Consider the following 6,811-nt stretch of genomic DNA (forward strand, 5'->3'; position numbering starts at 1 on the left):
CTGCGGCCTTGTCTTCGTGGCCCTGCGGCCTTGTCTCTGTGGTTATACATGTTTTATATATAAATATATATTATATAAAACAAAAATGGCCAAATGTACATTTATGCAGCAGCAGATATGAATTGCTCACGTGTAGTACTCATCTACAACTATAAATTCAAGTTCTGTTTAATCATGAAGCGGCCTTTAGCCATCAGCAGTTGGCGTTCCATGTTCACGCTTAACATGTTAACTCTTATTCTTCTTCTTTGTAGGAATCCCAGGATACAAGACCGGTGGGTCTATTTTTATTTTTCACCATTTTTGGGGGTAGGATAGGCTCCGTCCAGGTGGAAGTATTCTTCCACTTATTCTTGGGGGTCGGCTGCGCCTCTGCCTTCGTCTTCAGGCAGGATATGCAGAGTCCGGACCCTCAGATTGCGAGCTACGGACGGGGCCTATGCCAATATACTTTATTGCTTGCTGGGTTGTTAATAAATGGATAATTGTCACAGTATTTATTCTCCCGAGTCTTTCTGGCAGAAATGGAAGCTTTAGCGTAAGTTCTGCCAGGAAGACTTAATTGTCATGTCACTTTAATTTTATCTATCCAATCACATGCTAAATACCTGGGTATAAAAGATCGGTACTTACTCATGTCTGAGTTCGCAGATGCTGACGCTCCCATTCACCGCCATCCTCCCCACCACCTCCAAGTCAAATCCTTCCCTACATCCACCCCACCACCACCAGGATGGTCCCTTCCATACCTCACGTGGGGGTCGGCTGCGCCTCTGCCTTCGTCTTCAGGCAGGATATGCAGAGTCCGGACCCTCAGATTGCGAGCTACGGACGGGGCCTATGCCAATATACTTTATTGCTTGCTGGGTTGTTAATAAATGGATAATTGTCACAGTATTTATTCTCCCGAGTCTTTCTGGCAGAACTAGGTGTTATCTGTTCAGACAAACAGTGTTAAAGCATTGGTAAATTTGGCAGTAAAAATCCATTGTTTTGGTCTTGGTTGAGCTTGTGTGTAAAAGAAGTTCAAGCATTTTAAATTTGTGTTAACTATATGCATTTTGTGTAAAAGCAACAATAAATGTGTTAATTGTATAGCCTACACAGACAGATGTTGTGCTAACTGTGTTAAGAGTTTAGGAAATTTGTTAAAAGTATTGAAAAAATTGTCAAAGCGATTGTAAAAAACTGTAAACATTTTTGTGGAAATTTTGGCTAGTAAAGGGAATAAGAAGGGAAGTCAATGAGTATGTATAGTAAATTAGTGTTTAAGGACTCTTAGGCCTAAAACATGTTCATTAGGTCAAATATGGACTTCTTTAAAAAAAAAAAAAAAAAAAACTTGTGGACCTTTTACAGTTTTTTACAATCGCTATGACAATTTTTTCAATACTTTTAACAAATTTCCTAAACTCTTAACGCAGTTAGCACAACATCTGTCTGTGTAGGCTATACAATTAACACATTTATTTTTGCTTTTACACAAAATGCATATAGTTAACACACATTTAAAATGCTTGAACTTCTTATACACACAAGCTCAATCAAGACCAAAACAATGGATTTGTACTGCCAAATTTACCAATACTTTAACACTGTATGTCAGAACTGTTAACACCATGTTTTACACCCTAACCTTTTAGACTAAAGTAAAAGTGAACAGCTGTTTATATTGAGAATTGAAACACAAATATATCCCCTGTATTTTATTCCATTGTTACTGAGAAACAGCTGAGTGAAGTTATAAAAATATATAAATCCCAGCTGATTCCCATCTAGGAATTGTTCAGGTGTTGATGTTCTTTCAATCTCATGACCATATGGTATACAGTAAAAGAGGACATCTTTGGGCTGATCTTGTGGGGAAAAAGCAATATAGAGCAACACAAAGAAAGTAAGAAAAATTCCTTTATGAGGGAGAGGAAGATGAGTACCAGGACAAGGAAGAGGAATGGGACAAGAGCAAGGGAAAGGAATGCCTGGACAAGGGTAAGGTAGAGATTGAGAAGTTATAATGCATGGTGACATTCAAAGAAGGGCCAGAATTAGGGTAGCTGATGAAATAAGAGCTACTATCATAGACCATGTCATAAACCACAGGCTATCATACAGAGAGGCTGGTGAACGAGTACAGCCAAATCTCAGCCGAGACACAGTGGCATCCATTATCCAGATTTTTCAAGAAATCAACAGGTATGATATTGTATAAGGGCTTCTCCTTCTGCAAGGTGTAAATAATTTTACCATGTATTACAGTGACTGTATGCCTCTGGTCCCTAACTGTAGTTTGTCTATCTAAGGATAAACATCTACCTCCCTCAGGGGGCAGAGGAAAGCTCCTAATTGAAGAACAGGAACTTGTTATTGTCAACATGGTGATTGCTGATAATGAAATAAAACTGAAGGGCATTCTAATAAAGCTACCCTGAGATGGGTTATTCATTTTTTGTATTGCATTTCTGCAGCAAAAGAAACAAAATGCATGCATTTACTAAACCCAACAAAACACAAATGTGGAGAGTCTTCAAAAGACACACAATCTATGATCAATAAAATATAGCCTACAGTCTATTGTATAAGGGCAGACCTGATACAAAAAATAATACAGTTTCTGTAATTCCATCTAGTGTTAGTGTTTTTATAACATTGTGCTATGATTGACTAAATGTTCCTGTTGGAAGAGAACATGTGTTAGGGTTTTGTGTTAGTGTGTTATTTTATTTAGAAAATAAGTGTTAGTTAGAGTTTAGTTTACAATGTGTGATTTTGAACATGAAATTAACCGTTTTGCCAATTGTGTGTGGTAGGTGTGGTGGTGCGTTAAGAGTTTAGGAAATTTCTTAAAAGTGTTGAAAAAATTGTCATAGCGATTGTAAAAAACTGTAAAATAATGCAGTTTCTGTAATTCCATCTAGTGTTAGTGTTTTTATAACATTGTGCTATGATTGACAAAATGTTCCTGTTGGAAGAGAATGTGTTATTTCATAGCGATTGTAAAAAACTGTAATATGTAACTCTATTTTGTCCCTCTAAGGATTCAACATCTACCTCCCTCAGGGAGCAGAGGAAAGCTCCTAAATGAAGAACAGGAACTTGCTATTGTCAACATGATGATTGCTGATAATGAAATAAAACTGAAGGGCATTCTATAAAACTACCCTGAGATGGGTTATTCATTTTTTTTTATTAAATTTCTGCAGTAAAAGAAACAAAATGCATGCATTTACTAAACCCAACAAAACACAAATGTGGAGAGTCTTCAAACGACACACAATCTATGATCAATATGATCAAGCCATCAAAATCACGGAGCCTTTCTCTCAGAAAACGAGTCAGAAATGACAGTACCACTTTCGTCGTAGGGGGAGAGAATATCCCACTCCTCTCTGAGAAACCCATTAAAAGCCTGGGGAGACAGTACACGGCAGAGCTTACGGACAAACAGATGGGGAGAACCGTGATGAAACAGCTCTCAGAAGGCCTGGCAAAGATCGATCAAAGCCAACTCCCAGGGAAGTACAAGGTCTGGTGCTACCAATTTACACACTACAGGAGGGTGATGTGGCCACTGAAAATGAGTGAGATCCCCTCATCCACTGCAAGTAAGATGGATGCAAAAGCCAACGCTTTCATCCGAAAGTGGTTGGGGTTGCCACGGTGCCATTCTGAAACGGGCCTCTTTGGAAGGAACATCCTCCAGCTGCCATTTCAATCAATCACTTTGGGTTATAAGCAGGAAAAAACCAGGCTTGTCCTCGAGTTGAGAGAGTCTGCTGACCAGGCTGTAAGGAACACGAACCCCAAGGTTCGGACAGGCCGGAAGTGGAATGCCCAGACTGAGGTTGACCAAGCCATCAGTCGTCTGCAACATCAAGAGATTGTCGGCAGAGTCCAGGCAGGTAGAGCAGGGCTAGGGTGGGGAGAAGCGCCACGCTTCTGGTCTAAGGCTAATAACAAGGAGAGGAAGGAGATGGTGGTGTCGGAGGTGACAAGATTGGAGGAAGAGCGCTACAAGATCAAGGCTGTGTCACAGGGCCAACAGGGAAGCTGGACAACCTGGGAGGGAGTTGTCAACCGAAACATCACCTGGGCAGACCTGTGGAAGATCCCGCAGGCAAGGCTCAGGTTCCTAATTCGCTCAACCTACGACACGCTTCCCTGTCCTCGCAACCTTCACCAGTGGTTTGGGAGTGAGGAAGGCTGCACACTCTGCAATACCCTTAACGCAAGCCTTCAGCTCATCTTGTCAGGCTGTAAGATTGCGCTTTCCCAAGGACGCTATAGATGGCGCCATGACCAGGTCCTGAGAAAGCTAGCCGAGGTGCTGGAGGGGCGTCGACAGGGCAGCAAAGGGGTACCATCAGCAGAGAACCACAACCACATCAGCTTCGTCACGGAAGACGGGGGGAGAAGAAAAATCAGACCAAGAGAAATATCTAGGCCGTTTTCCACTGACCAGGAGTGGAACTTGAGAGTGGACCTCGACAGACAGCTCCGTTTCCCGGTAGAGATCACTGCTACATCTCTCCGCCCTGACATAGTGTCTACCAAGGCAAAGTCTGTGCTCCTCATTGAGCTCACAATACCAGCGGAGGGGGGCATTGAGGCCGCCTACGAACGCAAAATGGCCAAGTACTCAGAGATGGCTGCTGAGTGCCGAGAGGCTGGCTGGAAGACCACCATCTATCCAGTGGAGGTTGGATGCCGAGGCTACACGGGGCTGTCAACCACACGCCTTCTGAGGGACGTAGGAGTGACCGGAGGGAACCTAAAGAAGGCAACCAAAGAGCTAGCGGAGGAGGCAGAGAAGGGAAGCTTTTGGCTCTGGCTGAGGAGGAAAGACAAGAGCTGGGGAAAGAACAACTAACCCCGACAACAGCCGCAGAGGGTAACACCTATCAGCTGCAGGGGGTGACAGGGAGACATCCCTGTCATTGCTCCGCCACCAGGAGACGTTCCAGGATTAAAGGAGCGAAACGTTGGTGAACGGTGGTTCCTGGCTCATGACCCTGCAGCTGACCCATGGGCACCGGAGGAGGTGCGACTGGCAGCAATGCCCAGCAGGAATTCCACCTACCTGTACATTTCACAGTCTATTGTATAAGGGCAGACCTGACACATAAAATAATGCAGTTTCTGTAATTCCATCTAGTGTTAGTGTTTTTATATCATTGTGCTATGATTGACTAAATGTTTCTGTTGGTAGAGGACATGTGTTAGTGTATTGTTGTAGTGTGTTATTTTATTTAGAAAATAAGTGTAGGGTTTAGTTTACAATGTGTGATTTTGAACATGAAATTAACCGTTTTGCCAATTGTGTGTGGTAGGTGTGGTGATGCGTTAAGAGTTTAGGAAATTTGCTAACTAATTTGTGTTCCAAATTTGAAGTTGATATCACAAAAATTGAAGTCCCCATGAGATTTTGTTTAGGGTGCTGTACCAAAAATAGCCACCGGGTGTTATTCAAATTCCATTTATTGTTGTTTTGATGCATTTTCCTGTAAATTTCTGTCCAAATATTACTTCCATCACAAAACAGTCACCAAATATGGACCCTTGAGACTCAGACCTTTCCGACAATATGCGTTTTGTCAAGATTGGAAAAGATTTTGAATATAAAGTAGTTAAAATAATTGTTGTAATATGAAACATGACAGCGCCCACTAGGGGAGGAGCCCACTAGAATAATTTAGAGTAACGTTTCCATGGCAACACAATGTCCGATTTCAAAACGGGTTTCACAGGATGAATTTTGAGTTTGTAAGCTTTCAAATGATACCTAATTTGTGATAATTACTTAAATATATGATATGAAAAAAGGCGATCAAAAAAAGAGCACCAGGCGTCCCATCTATGGGACGGTGACAGTTAAGGGGTTAAAAGTGTTGAAAAAATTGTCATAGCGATTGTAAAACACTGTAAATGTAAAAAAAAAAAAAATGTAAAACCTTTTTCTAGAACTTTTGGCTAGCAATTGTATAGTAAGTAAGTGTTCAAGGACTCTTGGGCCAAAAATATGTCCAGTAAGTTAAAAATGGACGTCTGTACAGCCAAAACTTGTTTAAAAAAAAAAAAAAAAACTTTAAGAAACCTTTTGTGGGACTTTTGACTGGTAATTGGATTCAGAAGGGAAGTCAATAAGTATGTATAGTAAATTAGTGTTTATGGACTCTTAGTCCAAAAACATGTTCAGTAGGTCAAATATGGACTTCTTGTACAGCCATAACATAAAAAAAAATTAAAATAAATTGTACCTTTTGTGGACCTTTTAGCTACTAATTGGAATCAGAAGGGAAGTCAATTACTTTTTTGACCTTTGGGCCAAAAATATGTTCAGTAGGTCAAATATTAATTTCTGTACAGCCATAACATGTAAAACAAACTTTTAAACCTTCTGTGGAACTTTTGGCTAGCAATTGGATTCAGATTCAAACATATGTTCAGTAGGTCAAATATGAATTTCTGTACAGCCATAACATGTAAAAAAAATTAAATAAATAAAACCTTTAAAAAAAAAAAGGGAGGAACTTTTGGCTTGCAATTGGAATCAGAAGGAAAGTCAATGAGTGTGTATAGTAAGTTAGTGTTTAAGGACTGTTGGGACGAAAATATGTTCAGTAGGTAAAATGTGGACTTCTGTACAGCCATAACATGTAAAAAAATACAATAAAATAAAACCTTCTGTGGACCTTTTAGCTACTAATTGGAATCAGAAGGGAAGCCAATGAGTGACTTTTTTGACCTTTGGGCCAAGAATATGTTCAGAAGGTCAAATATGGACTTCTTTTACAGCCATAATATGTAAAAAAAT

This window comes from Gobio gobio, assembly GCF_949357685.1.
Source record: "Gobio gobio genome assembly, chromosome: 8".
Lineage (NCBI taxonomy): Eukaryota > Metazoa > Chordata > Actinopteri > Cypriniformes > Gobionidae > Gobio > Gobio gobio.